The sequence below is a fragment of the Euprymna scolopes genome, chromosome 32 (genome assembly GCF_053919585.1).
Source record: "Euprymna scolopes isolate OS-2025 chromosome 32, ASM5391958v1, whole genome shotgun sequence".
NCBI classification, from domain to species: Eukaryota; Metazoa; Mollusca; class Cephalopoda; order Sepiida; family Sepiolidae; genus Euprymna; species Euprymna scolopes.
The window spans coordinates 14870756-14891966 of record NC_136513.1 but is presented as its reverse complement, the minus strand read 5'-3'; positions in this window follow the sequence as shown (position 1 = coordinate 14891966).

Here is a 21211-nt window from a genome sequence, read left to right as displayed (position 1 = left end):
AAAAATAAACTTCTCTATATAGAGAAAACCAACTTTTACAGGTTTATATACTTAATGGTGTTCATTTACACCGACCGCCCTAAGTTGGCTTTGATGTATATGTCAGGACATAGTGTCTAGGTTATTTGTTTATCTTATCGACTAGATGCTAAAATTACTAAAATTAAAGAATTCCTGGTCAATAACGGCTACCTGGAATTCATTATTTATAAATGTATTAAATTAAAAATTAACCGATTTTATAAAGACGGCACCATTGTCCCTTCTAAATGTCCTATATTTATTAAGTTGTCATGAGTTGGAAAAAAGCGTCAATCTCATTTACCAAGTAAAGCAGATTGTCAACACTTGTTTTCCGTCTGTTCGACTTCGCGTGATTTCCAATGCAGAACTGTACTTTCTTCTTTGTTTAAAAACGCAATTTTACTCCACCAAACTTAGTAATATTATACCTAAATTCCAGTGTCAATGTGATGCTGTCTGACTGAGGCGATTAAGCGTTCATATTGAAATAAGAGTCGGACAACATGTTCCTTCATGTTTACAATATAAAAATAAAAATAGAATTTTCCTCAACTCTACTCACAATTATTTAGATTCCGCGACTGGCAAACATTTATTGGATAATCCAGAATGTGATTTGCATAATAGAACAAATTCTTGCAATTCTATTTCAAGGCAGACCGAGTAATTATCTTAAAATTATCGAAGCTGTCTCTATTTAACGATTCAACCATCTCTCTGCTGACAGAGAAGGGCCATTAATACGTTGGACTTTGCAGATTCTTTGTAGAAAGTTATATATTTACTTTTTAAAAGAAATCTACTTTTTAAAAGAAATATTATATATATATACATATATATATATATATATATATATATATATATTAAATCAATATCCACACGCCACATGCCCCCACAGATATATATATATGTATATATATATATATATATATATACGCCCCCTTTTTGTCTTTTCTCTCTTATCATTCTTCATGTACATATTGATTTTATATTAATTGTAAATAAGCCATTTTCATCTATATTTACATTTACCCACCTACTTTTAAAATCAAAATGCCATTGTTCAGTCCTGAAGAGAATGGCGAAAGACGTCTTGTGTTAAAAGGAATACTCTACTCTATCATATACATGCAGGCACCCACACCAACGCACATACGCACACATATACATACATATATATATATATATATATATATATATATATATATATATATATTACAAACATATCACGATATATTTATATTCTTTAGCACATATTTCACTTTCAGTATATATTAATGTTTTATCCCATCCTTCTAGATATTACATATAAGCTTGCACTGCATTTCTCCTCTGGTTGAAAGAGATAAGTTTCTTAATACTATGATTTAATTGTTTTATTCATATTTCACAATTTTCTTTATTGATTTTTAGGTCAATTGTGTTACTTTTAACGGCCATGCTGTTTCTTAAATAAACAGGCAGACCAACACACATATACAGACACACACATGCACACACACTTATTTATATATATATATATATATATATATATACATGCATATATATATATATATCTGATCTGATCTGTTTCTATAACACTCACTACGAGTAAAGATCAGAAACGACAGAAGAAGGCTGCATCGCGTGGCGTTTGAAAGAAGATGGATACAAGTAGCAAGTCTGTGTATACGAAGACGGGCCAAATTTTAATACGTGTTCCCCGCCTAGGTGTGTTGAGCCGTGGCCTTCGTTATAAAGATGGCCGGCCAGCTGAAAAAATGACATCATCGCCGAGGTTCCAACAAGCAAGATATGTGGAACTCTTAGACTGTCAATAATGAACAGTAATTTTTACAGACAGCGTTAAAAAACTTCAAAATTGGATTAAAATAAAGCAATAAAGAAAAAACACGATGATTTATACTGAAACTCATCTAATATTAATAATAAAAAAATAATAAAAAGCACAAGTTCTTTGTTTAAGTATTATAAGCAATTTAATCTTTCGTTGTATTATAGATTTTAAAGATTAAATGTGTTCTTTAATTACTTATAAATTACATTTTAAAAAAGTGAAGGAACACGATTTGATTTGAAATAAACTTGAAGTTTATTTAATATAATTAAATGAAAATTATGCATGTAAGATTATTAATATTTGAAGCAGAACTCAAGCAAAATATTTGATATGAGTTAAGACAATAAACAAATATTAAAATTAAACTATTTTTTAATCAAAATGAACAATATTTTTAAATCAAAATGAACAATATTTTTAAATCAAAATGAACAATAGTTTTAAATCAAAATGAACTATATTTTTAAATCAAAATGAATCATATTTTTAAACCAAAATGCACAGTATTTTTTAAATCAAAATGACTTTTGTTTTTAATCAAAATGATTTTTTTTAAATCTAAATGAATATTTTTTAATCAAAATGAACAATATTTTTTTAAAATCAAAATGAATATTTATTAATGAAAATGAACAATATGTTTTTTTAAATCAAAATGATTATTTTTAATAAAAATGAACAATATTGTTTTAAATCAAAATAAATATTTTTAATCAAAATGAACCTCAATATTGTTAAATGCAAATGAACCATAATATTTTTTCAAAGTCAAAAACATTATTTTTAATAAATTCATGAAATATTGCACAGTAAAAAAATAATTAACCTAAAGAAAAAAATCATGTTTCTTATTTAAGATTATTTCACCACATAACAAAAATAACATGCAAAATCATTTTTTTTATATCCATATTTTCAGTTTGTTAAAATACGTGGGTTTGTATTACTGTACACGTAGATTCGAAAAAGTTGTTAAAAAACAAATATATAACAAATAAATGTTATCAAAGGCAAGATAAGTTACTTTTCTACCAAACTGGATATATATTTTCGTGCTTTTATTCAATGTAACATGTTTATTCAGCTCGAAAAACATACAGTGTTTACCGATGTATTCGAAATTCCAGAGGGCGTCTGATTCTCTCTTTAACACGGTAAGTTTGGGAAAAGGTGTTATAAATACAAAACCGGATAAATACTGTGAAAAACTCGCTCAATATATGTTACAGTGACATAGGTTGACATATTTCGGCGGGTTTCTATAGTATTTTGTATAGTGTTTTATTTATAACACCTTATCCCAAACTTACCGTGTTAAAGAAAGAATCAGACACCATCTTGGATTTTCGAATACATCGGTAAACAATGTATGTTTTTCGAGCTGAATAAACATGTTACATTGAATAAAAACACGAAAGATAGTTGGTAGAAAAGTAACTTATCTTGCCTTTGATAACATTTCTTTGTTATATATTTGTTTTTTGACAACTTTTTCGAATCTATGTGTACATTAATACAAACCCAACTACGTTAATGAAATGAACTTTAAGACCACGAGTGAACGCGCGTTAGTTTTTAGTTTAGTTTCATATATATATATATATATATATATATATATATATATATATATATATATATATATACAAATATCTATTTTAAAATTGTATCTTTCTAGCTTTAAAAAAAGTTTAACAATTTTATCAGCCGGAATAATTTATTTTTAAATATTGAAAAATTTCAGGAAAATTAATTTTTGCTAGATTTGTAAAACATGTGTGTCAACAGCTTGAAAAAATCGTCTCTTCAAAAGAACGTGTTTTAAAGAGTCGATGTTGTCTCGCATTTTCATTAGTTTTGTATGCTGTAATTTTTTTTTTTTTAATATTACCAATTTATTTGAAGCTTCTTCTTTTTAATGGTATAAAAACTTAGGATGATAATCTTGAATTAAATTATAGTTAAATCGTGTTAAATACAGTGGGGCCACGTAAAAACTTACTTTGCTGAATGGAGATGGTGTAAAATCTTTTTTTTTTACTGCATTATCATTCTTTATCTTTCGGAAATGAAAATACTGTCACTTTTTGGTCCTTTACGATAATTTCCTCGACAATTTGGAACGATGCACCGTGAAGGCATTTTAATAAAAAAAGAAATATTACACTGACTTCAAGACGTTACGAGTTACGAGTGACTACCGGTGACTACCGGTGTCAAGCAACTAAGGGACTATCCGTGATGACGTCATCAGATTAAATTTTTTTTGCTTACCGGCCATCTTGTATTTAAGACGGTCTTGGTTGAGCACGGTTCTGGGTTTTCCGTTGGACCTCCACCACTTTCCAATTTTTCTTCCTGTAGCCTCTCAGCCAGCCGAATAAATCTTGTTTCCTTTATTAGAAAGCCTCTAAGCCCCCCACCCCCAAAAAACAACACATTTTCTCTTGCACCTCCCTCTCGAAATTCATCCCATCTTGGAGGAAATCAAATCAAACACTAACCCGCCTCTCGCTCACCGCAAGTTTTGCTCTTTTCACCCCTATTTAAGACTCACCCCTCCCCCTCAATTTGGAGACTACCAGCGAAACACTGTTTGTTTCAATATGAAAGCGAAACGGGTGGTCTGGAATTTAAAACAGGGTTGCGGGGGCTATACCAATCAGTTTTTTTTTTGTTTTATTTTCCCATGTCCCTCGACACAAATGCAATTTTATTAATAATAATATTGTTATGTTTTTGTATTTATGGATATAAATAAAAATGTTTTGAAATTGGGTTTAAGTAGACACACCCCCTACCAACACAGAACCATAAATACAAATGTAAAAAGGTAGCCATGATAAAATATTCTGGCTGAGAGAGAAATCTTTTAAAATTTTCAATAAAGCCTCGATGGATCAACCAACCCCAACATCACCCTTCATTTTAAGTTGGACTCGTGCCTAAATTTTTTTGTTCATTTCCGCAATTGTATTTTTCTTGTGAATAAAAATATAATATCTCAAAGTTTAGTACCTGTTCCGCAGATGCTGCACTTAAGCTACTTGTCACGGTCAATGGAGCGAAAACCATGTATACTGGGACAATTACTATTTTTGGTCCCAACCAGAGTGCCCATTTTGCTTTTTGTCGGGAAGCTGGTTTAACCCCAACTTAAAAAACGACATCGTGTCATATGTTGCTTTGGTAGGAAAGCAAATAAATACTACTAGAAACAGTGGTTACCTTTTTCTGTTTTTCTTTGCATTTTGACCAAGTAAGAGTGGAGTATCTGTTCTCAGTATACTGGCTTTCTCTTTTAAAAGGACTACACACTTTACCCTCGTTGGATAAGTTCAAGGGTTTTTATTGCTTCACTATATGGACCGACCCTTCTTAGGGTTAGTGGTCCCTTAAACCTTGTTTTTTACGGATGTTGTTTTTTGACTAACAGTTTTTTCGATCTCTTCAAGCTTATCCAATGTCAGAACATGACTAAAGCAGACTGCAGATCTAGGGGAACCGGCGAGTCAAGGGAATGAACTGGGCCAGCGCATAGAGGGAGCAGGGACGCCCCTTGTGTAGGAATCGAATCGGACGGCACAACACAGGTGGGGCTTTTTGCTCGTGGCGGAGCGTACCACACCCGGTGGTACCCCAGTGATTGGTTCGGGGGGCCCCCATCCGGTGGTGCTTTAATGTTCGTGGCGGGGCGCACAACACTCGGTGGTACTCCAGTGATCGGTTCGAGGGGTACCAAACCCGGTGGTGATCCAATGTTTGTGGCGGGGGCACCAGACACAGTGGTACCCCAGCAACCGGTCCGGGGGGAACAACCCACTGTGGTTCTCCAATGTTCGTGTCGATGGTCAGTTTGAGGGCACACCACCTGGTGCTGCCCAAGTGTTCGTGTCGATAGGTATCACACCCGATGAACCCCCGATTGCAAGCCCAGCTCAAGCGTGCGAGGCGGGAGATATCGAGGGGGATGTTTCCAGTTCGCATCTTCAACCGGCATTATTTTGTCGAGTAAATGGCTGCAACTCCGGAAAGCTTAAAGAGCTCGCTCGAAGATTACCCTGGAGGGTTATGGCAGTTACCAAGGAGCTTTAGAGACCGTAGCATATATCCATAGGCTTAACGATATGCATGGAGAATGTTGAGGACAGCAGTATGCATCCCGCAGACGATTAAATATCTAAGGAAGTGTCAGTCTGCAAATCTGGATACGACGACAAAAAGAGTGGAGGCAGGTCCACCAGCGTCAAAGAGAGATGCCAGTTAAAGTAAGGGAAAAAGGCGCAGGATGACAAGTCGCGGACTAGCCCGGTACAGGGGAGAAGCCCTGGCAAATCTCCATGGGGTCTAAAGGCACAGAGGATCCCGGAGGAATAAAGGCACATCAGAAACCTTGCGCGACAGGAGTGTGCCATTTCTAATATTGGGCACCAAGAAGAAAGGGCTGGTAGGAGATATTTGTAGCTCAGAATGTCACGGCATTATACTTCACCAGGCGCAGCCATGCAATGTGGGAACATCTGGTGAATACAAAAAAAAAGCGGAGAGGCTCGCGATAGGGGGTCTCATCTGGAAAGGGATTACATTCAAAGCATAATATATGGAGAAAAGAAGGACGCTAGTGTCGGTAATAGGTCCCATGCTGCATAAGTGCGGAATTTTCCGGTGCGATATTGTAACAACATGGAGACGTTGAGGCGGTGACCCAGTCCGGGGCCCAAGGATATCCAGACCAGGGACTACCACATAATGATGAAAGTTGACAGAGATATCTTAACTCCATCCCCCACAGCTGGAGTGCGAACGTTGGACGATGCCCTTTATATTTGAAGGAATACAACTATGTTGCTGGCATTGCCAGAAGCCGGGCTACATGGTAAAGCCGTGCCCGCTAAAAGTGCCAGCAGAGTCAAGCAAGACATACAGCCAGGCCGCTATTTTTGCAACAACTCCGTCGCCAAAAGATGCAAAAGTAGCAGAGAGGAAGGGAAACACCCGTCCGACTGGAAAACGGTCGAGAAGAAGAAAAAGTCCACCCTAAGCAGAAAAGAGGACGAAAGAGGGTGTGAAAAAAGGAAATTGGTGCCGCCTTCCTCAGAATCGGAGGAAGAGACAGAAAAGAAGGGTAAGAAGAGAATGTAGAAAAAGGCGAAAGAAGACAACAACCCTGCTCCTGAGAACACTTCCAGACCCCACACCACGATGGAGCCGAATACTCCTCTCGTCTTTTATACCCATTATGCAGAACCCACAGGGGGAGGAAGCTGAGGAGGAGGTAGAAGCCCCAGACGACAAAGTTGTTAAAGAAGAGAAGGCAGTAACCTCGCCGAAAGTGACAACCACTGAAAAGACAAGAGAGCTGCCCTTTCTATTTGTGGTGGATATTTTAAGGTAGAAACGGCGGACGCACTGGCAGAGTTAAACTGGAGGCAAACGAAGCAAATAAAGAATTTCGCGAACCTCCTGTACGTAGATTTAAAAAGAATCAAAGACCCGATAAAATTCCTTGAAGTGCAACTCAGTGTCACCTTTACCCGCCCAATATCGCTGTATTTGAGGACGTCTCCCATGTTTGTTCCTCTACTGATGGGCGGGTTTAACCAGTGGCTTGCTCAGGGATCCAGCCTTGAACAGGTAACCAAAGGAGTTGTCACACTACTGAAGCGGCGATGGCGGCGGTCGCTGCTTATGAAGAAGTCACAGTGGCCGTATTCAATCGCAGTAAGTCCTTTGGCTTCTGGTTGGGCGGCTTGACCGGGGTAGACTCGCTTCCAGGTGAGTTCGGCTAGACGGATAACCCGGTGAGTATTCTCGGTGTGTGGTTCGGGCCTGGACTCCAGCTGGATAAAAATTGGTACAGACGAAGGTGAAATGGTCAGAAAGGTCTTGGATGTGCTGATCCTTTACCGGTTGTCAGTACTTCCCCTGCTTGCGGTTCGCTGTAAGGATTTAGAGCAATTCCATTTTTTAACTATTGTGGAAAGGGGAAAGCCGTATATCCGTAGACAGGCCAGTACACAGTAACTCAGTGAGGGAGGCTTGTGAATGACTGACTTATTAAGTCATAAGTTCATGAGTCGAAAACTGTTTGAGGAATTGCATTAGGCACCAGTAGTGGAGCAAGCTGTTCGACAGCTAATATCCTCCCCTGCCGCTAAAGGTCGCAAAAGACAGGTGGGGGAACGGTAGTTTCTATGGGAATGCCGAGCCGCCCTTCGGGCATTGCCGGGGTCCAGTGACCTTGCACGGCCTAGAAGGAGGCTATATCGAGATTTAGTGGTGGGTACCGCAAGAGATCCGCTGGTTGAGCGGTTGCGCATGTTTAGAGAGGAGGCCCTCTCTCAGTGGAATTGGGCGCCAGCCAGAAGCTACACAAATAATTCATAATTTTCTTTGACATGGCGGCTTGTCCGGAATGCGCTGCCACTTTTTGGCGTGTTTGTGAGGGTCTGCAAGAAGGATGAATACGTTACCTTTTGCCCCCGCTGCGAGGAGGTTCGGAGGCTCTGGGTGCACATCGGAGAGGTAACGGCTCGCATTGACCCGGAGCGGTTGGTGCCACTTCATTTGGTGTATGTCGTGGACAAAATCGACCCGCTTTTTACTGGTGAAAAACGTTTGGTGTTTTTCGCAATCCTAAGCTGTAACTAGATTAGTGATGTGGGTTACACATCTAAACATTGTCTATATGGTTGAATGTGTTTCGAATCGGCGTAAAGTTAATATCAGATGCGATTAGAAAAGATTACATCGTATAGACTTTGATAGAAGATGGGTGCACAAAACTAGTTTAAGCATCCGACGAGGCGGCAGGTTTGAGTTTGTTTTCCCACCCTAGAAGTATTGGTCAGGTGGTGCTAAAGGTCCTACGGAACCCAGCCCCGAGCAAATTATTTTAGCGTGGGGTTATATAGGTTGTAACAACGTCGAGTGGAAATAAGTTTATTAGGTGCTAGACTAGGGCAAAGACGATAGTTGATCCAGTCCCCGATTTTATTTTTCATCGCCACTAAAGGAGCTTTCACAGATGCGCAATCCAGTCTTTGTTTGTCCCCGGTCTGTTGCTACTACACTTACATTTGTATTGGAAAACGCTATCCATTCCCAACATCACACAACTTTACCTAATTTAAATTCGAAATATCGTACCTAGGTTCCTCACTTCCAACTAGGGATCGACTTACTTGCTTTCAACCTTCGGGACCGGAAGACAGTGGTCGCTCCATATTCAGAAGTAGGTTGGGAGGACCCTTACTAGCCCGCCTCCATAGGCATTTTGTTTAGTTGTTTTATTTTTCTTTATTTTTGGGTGTATCTTAGTTTGCCCGCTCCCCATCATCTCATCTCTCATTTATTTTAAAAAAATCATTTGTGTTTGTATATATAATTTTGGTTTTGTTAACATGTAAATATTCATGTTTTCAGATTGTATATAAAGCCGACTCATGCGCTGGGGAGATTTCAAGTAGATAAACTCCATGGTAAAAAGAGGTATTATGCTGATAATGTCTTAGTGTAGGGAACTTAATAAAGTCTACTCAAAGACTTAGATCATAGTTAGAATGACCCTCGACCCCCATTGACCCTACCGGCTTTATGCCTAAGTGCTTTGAACCCCCAATGAGGTTCTGGCAGTAGATAATGCAAGGGCCGGGGTCAAACACTAAATAAACTGTTGTACTGGCCCTCGGGACGAAATCAAAGTGCAGTATCTTTTACCTCAGATACTGCGAGTAAAGACCATATGTGGGGGCAACCCCACATATAAGTTATTGATCAATGTATGGGAAACCCTTCATATCAATTGTCACTCTCCAGATCCCCTACTCCCCGGGGAGTTGGTAACATTTCCACTTTACTCTCAACATTAGAAAACGGCCTTGCGCCTAATTTGCTCAGTGGGGTTGCAAATAAATACCCTGTTGTTCTTGGCATTCGGGCTGAGATCAAAGTGTAGTATCTGTTCCGACAGATACTGCAAGCAAAGATCATATGTTGGGGCGACCCCACATATAAGACCTTGATCAATGTAAGGGAAACCCTTCATACTAATTGTAACTATCCAGCTCCCCTACTCCCCGGAGAGTTGTCCCCATTCCCCCTCACTCCTCACATTAAAAATCGGCCTTGTGCCTAATTTGCTCGATGGGGGAGCAAATAAATACCCTGTTGTTCTTGGCCTTCTGGTCGGGATAAAAGCAAAGTATCTGTTCTGTACGTAAGGGTAATTTGTCGCGGTCATCAGAGGGGAACCCTCTACACTAGGACAATTATTAGTTTTTGTCCAAACCGGACTGCGCTTTTCCCTTTTTTTTAGAGAGCTGAAATAAACCCACATTAAAAACGACCTCGTCTCACATTTTGCTCTGGTGAGAAGGCAAATAAATACTAATATAAAAGAGGGTTTTTAATATGAATATCAATACACACAAAAGAAAAACGAAGCCATAGGAGTATAGATAGATAAACCAGAGAACGTTATACAAATTATATTAAGTAGGATTACTTTATTATTTTCAATTTGATTCTAAATTACATTTTACTAGCATTACCGTGCATTCATTACGTTGTTTCTTACTTAAATTCTTAAAAATCTAAATAAATTAAAACAGCACTTGTCTTACACTATTTGCAAACGTGTGGTGTTAAACAGTTTTTATTTATGTATAAATTCTGGTTAGGTTTTAAAAATTACAACATACAATTTTCCTAATTAAATAAGTTTTGTAAAATATGTTTATGTTTTTTTTTTTTTTAATTCCGGTAAAAGAACGTGTAATTCGTATTATAAATAAATGTTCTAATATTGCCAGTAAAATATATAAAGAAATATTGATTATAAAATAAAATTTTATTACTTTTAGTAAAAGAGAAAATACGACTATGTTTACTTAACTATACTGCAGAATACAACGTTAAAACAGTTACATCATTAATTATTAAATACTATGAACTATAAGATTATAAATCACGCGTGAACTGCTATCACACATTTAACAACGTAGTATGAATACGAAAAAAAAAGTCCCTATGTACACCACATTTATCTGCGAGGCATAGTTACTAAGCTATTAAATTACACAGCAATAGAAATATAAGGAAGCAAGAAACTACATATATAATTTGATATACAGACTGACTACTGGGTTTGGGGAAACTATTTGTAGTCCGATTTCCACCATAAATGTTATTGTTAAAGGGTCAAATTCAACAATTTCAACTCTGAGAACTCCACCAAACTCTTCCGCCAATTTAGGATATAATAATTGAAATTTTAAATATCGACCCTTGGATATGGATTTAAATCAATAACTTGATTTGAGGCCAACACAATGAATTTTAAGGGATCATAATAGGGGTCAAAGTTTTAAAAAAAGTTGACCTCTGCGGTATCTACTAAATTACTCAGAAAATTTCTGGTCTAAACATTTGAAATTGGACATAAAGAGTATTCAGATATAGGGCAAGCTTTTAATCGAAAATTTTCATGTTTGCATGTCTGCCTAACACTTTCGACAGAGGCGACGGATTTTTACCAAGATCAGTATGGTTTTAGAGTTCGACCTTTCAGATGTCAAATATCGAAAAGTTGGCTAAAACATTAATATATTCACCTTCGACTTGTCACTTTTCTACAGGGGGGGGCGCTTTGTTCGGCGATATTTTTGAAAGTCATCCTCTGCTTTCGATTGTCTAGCCTTAAATAAATTCTACGTCACTTCCGGTTTGGTGTTGGTTGTAACAGCAAAGACATCAGGTTTTTCCCCGTCCTTTCCTACATTTGGCGAACGGGTTCGAGCCTGCTTTCCTACTACCACTTTTTTTTTTTGCTCAACATACACATCCAATCACCTGGACAAAGCCGGGCTGAAATGCTAGTATTATGATAATTATGATCAGTGGGAAATATCTCATTTAAGTAGGATCTTTAATAGAAGAATCAACACGTTGCTCGATTACTGTATATTAATATAGAACATCTTACAATCTTTTTATAGCCTGAATTTATGCTTTTTTGGCAGTTATATTTTGTTTTAGGAGATGAATACATAAGAGGTGTTTGTGCTGTTTTAATTTTTGTATGTAATATTGTGGCACTATTTATTTGTGTCACTGTTTCTAACACACCCTGCGGCATGACCATGAACTAAGATTAGAACCTCTGAAGACCGAGGTTTTACTAAATCCATATAGGTCGGCGTGATGAGGTCACGTAACCCCGATTGCTGAAGAGAGAGTAAGTCCAGTAACTGAAGTAATAACTCGGAATACATATAGGTCGGCGTGATGAGGTCACGTAATTCGGACTTGGTTAAAATACATTATACTGGTTGCTGAAAGGAGCGTAAATTCAGTTACGGAAATAATGTTATGCAGACTAAATTAAAAAAACGTATAGGTCGGCGTGATAAACTCACGTAGATTCCGGCTTAGTGAAATACGTATAGGTCGGCGTGATAAACTCACGTAGAATCCCGCGTAGTCAAATACGCATAGGCTGGCGTGATGAACTCACGTAAAATCCGGCTTAGTCAAATACGTATAGGTCGGCGTGATAAACTCACGTAGAATCCGGCTTAGTCAAATACGTATAGGTCGGAGTGATAAACATCCGGCTTAGTCAAATACGTATAGGTCGGCGTGATGAACTCACGTAAAATCCGGCTTAGTCAAATACGTATAGGTCGGCGTGATAAACTCACGTAGAATCCGGCTTAGTCAAATACGTATAGGTCGGAGTGAAAAACATCCGGCTTAGTCAAATACGTATAGGTCGGCGTGATAAACTCACGTAAAATCCGGCTTAGTCAAATACGTATAGGTCGGCGTGATAAACTCACGTGGAATCCGGCTTAGCCAAATACGTATAGGTCGGCGTGATAAACTCACGTAGAATGCGGCTTTGTTAAAACATATTATACTGGTTGCTTAAGAAAAAATTAAATCCAGTAACTGAAATCATGGGGTCATTTCCTCAATTCCTCAATGGAGGGCGAGGATGATTACCCACTCTGGTATTTGAAGCAGTATACCAGTCTACCAGGAGCCTGGTGGAAAAAATAACTTGTTTCACTGAGTTCCTGATAGAACGTAGAGCATGGGGGCATTGATTGCTGACGGCCGGTTGACGAACAATTCACGGAAAATTAGGGACTTCTTACATTTACGAATACTCATAAATTTGGGATTGCATAGGGAGGGATGTGGCACTATTTATTTGTGCCACTGTTTCTAACTCCGCAGCATGACCGGGTGGTTATTTGGCCATGTGCGTAGAGATACAAAGAAACGCCTTCCAATAAATCTCTTTCCTAGAGCTCCCTCTCTTTCCTGCACGACCACCATAAAGTGAAGACGAATATTCTGTCTCTCCGTAAAGGGGGGAGCACCCTCTCCCTCAATACTAGTTAGGTTAGTTAGCTTTGAAAAGCCGATTATCCAGTTTTTTAATTGGTAAAGTTTTTGTTATATATATTTTGTAAAATAAATAGTTAAGATTTCTCATATATATTACAATTGTGTCGCGTGTCGTCTTTCTTATGTCTGCCATCAATGTCTCCATACATGGCTTAAGTCGAAAGACGGCCATAAGGACAAAGAGATGAAGATTCCCACCAGAAGTCCACCAGGGTGAAGAGATCATCTTAAGAAAAGAAAGGAGCCACACCCAGATCCAACATCTCAGATATGATTTTCTTCTTGCTACACAGACCCTAATGACTGGCCCATCTTCATATCTTCATGAGACCGCTTTAAGACATTTACTATAACACGTCTGTCGGTCACACCTCAGTGACCGGCTGATAGTGGTATAATATTTGTCTGTGTCAAATTAGTCATAGTGGATTTGATATCTAAATCGTTGTCTTTATTCCCTTAAAGAAACGTGCTATATTGATGAAGATATTTAAAGGCGTTTATGCGAGCTTAAAAAATATTTAGATTATGTAATTTTTACATGAGAAAAAGTGGATTGACAAATGCGTTTTTTTCTGTGTTGGGTATTTCGTCTTTTATTGATTTTATTAGCCTTAGAATTAGACTACTATTGTTTTGAATGGGATATTATTTATTGCATAGAAGAGATTTGTTATATTAGATTTGGCTGGCGTCAGATTTTGGGTGATTAGGCATTTTTCAGTATTAGCGATGTAGTACCATGTATACTAATTATTCTGTATATTCTGAATTTCCTCATGTATTATAACAAATAGTAGTTTTGATGTAATGATTTTATCAATAAATGTGCTATATTTATAATTAACATATTTTTTATCACTCCACTTCGATTTCTATTATTTTACCATCTGGCATATTGAATTTAATATTTAATTCAATCTAATACGCTATTTCGTTTTCTCCTTCTACCTCTTTATTTCCCTGTCTTTCTCTCTCTTTCTCTCTCTCTCTCTCTATATATATATATACATAAATATATATATATACGTATAAGGGTTTGCATGCACACACACCCACATACACACACACACACACACACACACACACATATATATATATATATATATATATATACACTTGTGCCCGATATTATTCATACCCCTCGGATCTTTGAGATTTCTATAAAAATATTGCTCAAACCAGAAGGTAGACAATATTAAAGGGATTTCAAACAATAAATCAAACATAAGCATTTAATTTAAACTCAACAAATAAATAAATTATGCAAGTTTTAAACATTATACAAAGAAAAACAATAATGGCACTAGTTCAAAATTATTCATACCTCTCTTACTAATAGTCAATAGCATGCCCTTTATTCATAATAACTGCTTGTAACCGTTTTGGATATTTATCAACAAGGTTTTTACAAGTATAAACACTGATTTTTGATCATTCTTCAATGCAGTAGTTCTCCAAATCCCTCAAATTTCTAGGTTTCCGCTTTTTAACCTCAGTTTTCAATATGTGCCAGAGGTTTTCGATAGGGTTCAGGTCGGGACTCTGGCTAGGCCATTCCAAAACATTAATTTGATTATCCTCAAACCATTTCTTGACTATTTTGGCAGTATGTTTTGGATCATTATCCTGTTGAAGGACCCAGTTTGGTCCTAAATGGAGCTTCTCCGCATCCTGTCTAATGTTTTTCTGGAGTATCTCCAAATATTGCTCCTTCTTCATGGTTCCATCTATCTTGACCAAACTACCTGGACCACTAGCCGAAAAGGAGCTCCAAAATATTAGGCTACCACCACCATGTTTCACCGTGGGTATGGTGTTCTTTGGGTTGTAAGCTTCTCCTTTCTTCCTCCAAACGTAAGAAGCATCCATATGGCCAAACAATTCAATTTTTGTTTCGTCAGTCCACAAAATACTTGAGAAAACGGACTCTGGAGAATTCACATATGTCCTAGCAAACTTTAGACGTGCTGCAAGGTGTTTTCCGGTGTGCAATGGAGTCCTTCTTGGTCTTCTTCCTTTCAGTCCAGTTTCATGCAGAGTCCTTTGCAATGTTTGCCTTGATATTTTTATGCCAGAAGACTCCAGATTTTCTAAAATGTCCTTAGTAGTGGTGGTTGGATTTGCATTAACACTTCTTACAATATTCCTGGTTGCTCTAGCAGACAGTTTCCTTTTCCTTCCTCTACCAATGAAGTTGTTTTTTGTGTGGTGGCTCTGGAATTTTTTGATGATGCTCTGTACTGTTGCTGTAGGGACCTCAAATTTCTTGGAAATTGACTTGTAACCTAAACCATCCTTATGTGAATTCACGATTTTAGTCCTAAGATCATTACTAAGCTCTTTTTTCTTCCCCATTCTAATAATTTTTTATTCTTTTATTGGTTTTCAGTTGATATCATTTTAATTTCTGAAAAATGCAAAAAACGAAATGAAATTAATCAAAGGTTGTATAAAAGCATTCAAAATAAGAATCAAACAGGAAACAAACAGTTAGAAACTCGATTAATACTGAAAAAATAAGGGGGTATGATTATTTTTGAACATTGCAGATTTTATAAATAGCTGTATATTTCTTTTATTACAAGTATCCCGAGATTTTAAAATGACGAAAATGATCAGAAGAGGTTTATTAAGAATATGTATCAATATGGACGTAAACAATAAATTCTTACAAAGTTACACCTAATAAACTCAATTTTTAAGGGGGGTATGAATAATATCGGGCACAAGTGTGTATATATATATATATATATATATATATATATATATATAGAGAGAGAGAGAGATTGATAGATAGGTAGATAGATAGATATAAATATACTAGCAGTTCCGCCAGGTTTTGCTCGGTCCCTATGTACTCTTCATAACTTTATGTGTATATGTATATATTAAAATTGTGACTATGTACGGTAATGCCTTTCTATATAATAAGCTTCCTTAACTACAAAAGAGAAACTTTGGCAGAGACTGCAGGCGCCATTTCTTTATAATTCGACCCGTAGTATATATATATATATATATATATATATATATATATATATATATATATATATATATATATATATGCATACATATATGCATATAAACAAATAGCTTGGTCTATTCAAAAGTATGTTGATTGAACTGTATGTATTTATGTCATCTTTCGTTTTTACTAATTAGTAACATAGTAATTTAAAAAAAAAAATCGGAGATAACATCACTATTGTCACCTTAGGCGAGAGAACTTTAACAGAGACATCGTTTTGCGAAAAATATTTACCATATTTTGCTACGAATAGTTTTCTTAATATTGCCCGAATCGTGTTCTGTTAATGGTACTACGACAAAAACATGTATGCGTAACTGAAATGAAATGAACGTAATTTTGCGTAATTTATTAGCTGATTATATGTATTGAATTTTCTTTTTAGTTACACGTCCATATTTGAATTATATCGGACATATCTGTTCCAAAAACTTTAAATGCAATCGTATATTTTTAAAATGGATTACCGGCAGTATGGCATAATATATAAACTCTCTTTCACAACGCTATGCTGCCATTATTCAATTTCCAACGACATTTTTCGTTTCTGAAATGAAACGACGTCATGCATTTCATTGAATTAAAAGCATGTTTTTAAATATATATACTGATGTTTTTTTATGATATTTATTAATTGAAAATCTCGCAATAAAAACGAAAACATTAATGGATATGTGAGTTGGTTTGTTCCGTCTTTTTCTATCTCTACAACTTACTATTTGCATTATTTTCATCACACACACACACGCACCCACACCCACACACATATATATATATATAAAGAGAGAGAAATAGAGAGAGAACGTGAAGGAGAGAGGCATTTTTAGTTTAAGGGATAAATATTGGCTTTGAAACATATATCTAACTGATTCGAGAAAAGCAGATCGAACGATTTTGAAGCAGAGTAAACGTGTATTCTTTTGAATGTCGTCACGTACCGCTAAAGAAACACATTGCATTCAGAACGCGCTTTTATTTGATCGGATTACTGCTTCTAGTTCAGATTCAAAGCACGCCTTCGACCAATATATTCAACACGCAAATCCTAAACATTTCTCTGTTATATGGAATAAGTAGATTCCGAACTTATCCTGTCTGTGGCAATGTACAAAAGAGACTCTGTTTCCTGGATGTAAGGGAATACCGAAAAATGTATAATTGTTGAGCTCAGACGAATTTGTATAGATTCTCATGAAAACCATGGCTTAAATGTGCTATTCACCAACACCAAAGCTGAATTATGAGTGGAGAAATACTTTATGTTTATGTAATAGTTTTTTCATGAAGTATCTTAGAGTCGCTCCAGATGGGTGTGAAATTATATCTAATGTACCAAAAGACGATTTCAGTTTTACCCGAGAATAAGATTAGAATAAGATCAAACATGTCGACTGACTGGTAGCAGTGTTCAAATTAGCAGCCGCCATATTTCTTAGATCTGATATCATGCGGCTGTCGATTTCTAATCTCTATTTTCCGTTGCGTTTTCAATTAGGTTAACAATTTTTTTTCGGATATATGCAATCAGAAATGCTTACATAATTATATTATATATTCACTTACAATGATCGTTTTGTTTTAAATTCTCTGGCTCTTTTTAGTATTTCTTACTTGATGTATAGTATTTTATCATCAAAGAATATAATCAGCAGCAGTATCATCAGCATCATCATTATCCCAAAGTTTCTTGTATTCTCGGATTTCTTTCTATAAAAGCTGAGTAGTTCTCTTCATCACCGGATGTTAAAAATACTCTCATTAAGTATAGTACTAACCGACGCTATTTCGATGATTATGATGATGATGATGATTATTATTATTATTATTATTATTATTATTATTATAATAATAATAATAATAATAATAATAATAATAATAATAATAATAATATACTTACTAGGAGAGTTACACATGTCAGATGGAAAGGTTGCTTTTGAGAACAAATAGTTCTGTTCAATGGAGTCTGAGTGACAACAAGCTCCCTCAGATCTTCAGTACTCTCAAACGCTTTTGATAATCTTTGCAAAAGAAGTTGCGTTATCGGCAAAACCACTTACCAATTTGTATCTGTCTTGACATTATCTTTGGATGTTGTTCCGAGACATAAAGACTAGAATGATTAGTTGATAGGAAATCATATTGGAAGATCCCTATTTGTATTTTGATTAAAGTTATGTATTGTCCATCAGCTGTCAGATGTAGTCTAAATTTTCTATCAGATTGGTTATATTACCTGGTATGTTGTACATTCTCATGAATTCTATGATATATTCGTACGGAATTCTATCATATGCGTTCTTATAAGCTATGCCTTAACTAAATTATTTTTCTAATTGTGACTTCCTACAAAATACTTTGGTCTATGTATAATAGGTCATGCGTTTCTTTTTTTCCTATTCTGCATCCGTTTCTCTTCCTCTGGGAGTAACCCGCTGTAATGAAGGGACTGATAAATTTGGAGCTCTCAGTTATGCAGTAAGCATTTTCACATTGTAAACAGGGTATAGACCTGCAGTTACTAGGGATGGTCCCTTTTTCTGTGTATTTTTAAATCAGGGTGGTTCTACCTTTGACTATCAATTCTCGTACACGTTCTTCGTGAATGCATGTTTTCAGTGGCTGAACAACCATTTCGTTTGGGGTTATGAATTTCTTTAACCAATATATATATATATATATATATATATATATATATATATATATATATATATATATATATATATATATATATATTCCGTCATCACATGGTACTTTCTAGTTGCCCTTTTTCCGTTGCCTTGTCCTCACAGTTTCCTTGCTAATGGCAATATCTGTTCCTTCGAGTTCCTTGCGCTCTTGTGTCATTTCTTTAAGGTATTCGGATTTTGTATTGTGATTTTTTGTTACCATATCTGGCTCTAGTAGCGTATTGTGTTGTTTTTATTTCATTCACATTTTGGTAAAAGAAGCTTTCATAATTTTAAAAGGTTTTGTTTTGCTTGCACTGCTCATATTTGTGGCAGTATTTTCTACTTTTCCATCCTCTTCTTGTTTTGTTCATCTTGTTTATTGTATTGACTTCTTTCTTTTAGTTGTTGATCTGAGTTTCTGAGCTCACTTCACATCCACGTTTTGTTAATTCATTTTCTTTCACAGTTTTCCCTGCATTATTATTATTATTATTATTATTATTATTATTATTATTATTATTATTATTATTATTATTATTATTATTATTATTAATAATAATAATAAAAATAATAATAATAATAATAATAATAATAATAATAATAATAATAATCGTCCGGATTTGTTCATTATTGATAAGGTCTCAAAAACCTGGAAGATTGTAGAATTTTCAGTACCCTGGGACAGGAATGTGAGGGAGAAGGAGAAAATAGACGTGGAGCAATTATACTCTATTGGCCTTAGAGAAAAGGCGTATACACGGGGTTTAAACACAAATAATCCCGGTCGAAGTTGGTACACTAGGAGTAGTATCACGTCGTCTCGAAGGGCAATTAAAAATACAATTCCACTATGTTTTACGCGTCCTCCAGACCTCTGTAATTGGAGGTACCACCAACATCCTTAGGAAACCCCTTAATCTTTTAAGCTTCTGGTTTGAAGCCGGGATTAAGGGAAATCCTCTGGAAATGAATCCCATCCCTGTTCAGAGAGACTTGGATGAACGAGATCGTAGTTAATATTATTATAATTATTAGCATTATCTTATTGTACTGTGTTCACCTGTTGTATTGCTGAGTGTATACTTATAGGATCATAACAAATGAGCATAGGCTATAAACACCTTGTTTTCTTTTTCAGCCGTTCGGGACTTTCCCCAAGGTACTGGTTTCAAGCCGTCTTGTGGAGTACTCCAACATTGCACTCCACTTGTTACATGAGCCCGCGCTCCCGTCACAACATGTACACTTATGCATTCATCAACGTCCAGTAGCTTTTTATCTCCTTCTTCAAGTATAGGTAATACTTGCGATTTTCGTTTCCTTTTTCTCGAGATTCACTGGTACTGCTATATAAATGATTATGACCTTGTGCTCCTTTTTTCTAAAAAAAACTAAATCTGATCTCCTTGCTTCAATCACATCACGTTGAATATGCGTATTTTACAATAATTTCACATTATAACACTTCCTCACCTCTTCTAGAACATACCCGTTGTATCTTCGACTACATTCTAACAACATTTACTGGAATACCTCCCAATTAATCTTTCTCGCATTATTGTCACGACAACTCTTGTATTCCTTTGAGCTTACTTCTTACAAGTACTGAAGGGGTGTTGGGCATTCTCACTTTCTTGTCAACACAGTCGACATAGGGGTATTTATTCATTTATAGACTTAAAATTCTGATTCTTACTAGTTTCTTAATTATTTTTATTAGTAGTAGTAGTAGTATTATCTGCAGTAGTAGCAGTAGTAGTAGTAGTAGTAGTAGTAGTAAGCAGCAATTTTATTACAGGCTATTTTTGCAAAGATGGCCGTCAAAGATGTTTTTAAACAACTTGTAGGTTTTCCTGGATTTCATTGACAACATGTCTCCTCAAAATTCCAGTAGTCTCCAAATGTTTTAAAATTTCTGAAAATTAGTTTGCATTATAAAAAACAGCCAATCAACATTGAATTCTCGATAGTAGAGACCGTTGGTATTCACTGGAATTTAGGTAGCAGTAAGCCTTCTTATGATCTTATTCTTGTAAGCAACGATCTAGTGGAGGGAATATAAGTGGTTTCTATCCTCGACTTTTCAATCGTTATTGACACTTTTAGAACATCTGATATACGAGGGGCGTGCAATAAGTAATGCCCCTGATCCACTTCCCATAGAAGTAGAGCAACGAAATTGGCACATTTATTAGTCTTTCTCTACATAGGAACCACCCAGAGTTATGCATT